The sequence below is a fragment of the Orbicella faveolata genome, unplaced genomic scaffold (assembly GCF_042242905.1).
Source record: "Orbicella faveolata isolate gen_17 unplaced genomic scaffold, um_ofav_v1 contig_35, whole genome shotgun sequence".
Taxonomy (NCBI): Eukaryota; Metazoa; Cnidaria; class Anthozoa; order Scleractinia; family Merulinidae; genus Orbicella; species Orbicella faveolata.
In genome coordinates this window covers 7633957-7634843 of record NW_028301564.1, presented here as the reverse complement: position 1 = coordinate 7634843, position 887 = coordinate 7633957, and the positions used below count along the sequence as shown (strand labels likewise).

The 887-nt window shown below is 40.6% G+C and overlaps 1 non-coding gene across 1 annotated transcript; it reads left to right on the top strand.

Annotated features, from left to right (window-relative positions):
* The first annotated feature begins 815 nt into the window (after positions 1 to 815).
* Positions 816 to 887, top strand: Trnap-ugg (transfer RNA proline (anticodon UGG)). Its single transcript has one exon. It is a non-coding gene; the product is annotated as a tRNA-Pro (tRNA).

Here is an 887-nt window from a genome sequence, read left to right as displayed (position 1 = left end):
TTTTTTTTCCATTCTGATCAGATAAGGGATTAAATTGGTTTCATTTTTTTCAGACATTTGACCAACTGATCCCAATCGTTCGCTTGTTGATATTCATGGTTTTGTGACGTCTGTCAATCAAGACGGGCTTGCTCCTTTATTTTTGTTTTTTCATCTTGTAGCTTGTACCGAGAAAGCAACAAATTTATTTGCGCTTTTGAAATATGTAATTTCTGACGATCAAGGCACGAATTAGTCAGAGATTACTATTCTGAGAGCATGATGGAGAGCCTCGAGGGTTGTCCTGGGATGTTTAAGGACCTTTTTGCCTTTTGGCGGGAGATTTACGTCATTCTTGATCGGTCAGTCTTCGCGTTCGTCCAAAATTTTATTAAGCTTTGTTTTAACAGTGTCTTGTAAAATTTTCTAGCTTATTGATTTGTACCCTTTCCTCGGGGTTCTGAGGAATACGTTTCCCCACATGTTTTGACCATATCTTAAGGGTACGCTTTTAGTGGTTTTTCGTATTTGGCGTAGAACAGGTTTTAATTGTTAGAACCAACCGTTTTAATTTGCAAGGAGATAGACTATCTTATTAGACGGAATACATTTGCATCAGATAGCTGACTGACGCATCCTCAATAAACTATTCCCATTGAATGTCTCGTGTTGGTGCTGAGTCAGCATTGCTTTATTGACATGACGCGGAAAACTCCGTTAATCAGCGAAGTTGGACTGGTAACTACAACGCAACACAGAACAGGTATTAAAACACCAGCTGAGTTAAGGGAGTAGCAGATTAAAGCGTTTGTCTAAAGAGTTTACTATATATGTCTGGCCTGTTGGTCTAGTGGCATGATTCTCGCTTTGGGTGCGAGAGGTCCCGGGTTCGACTCCCGGACAGGCCC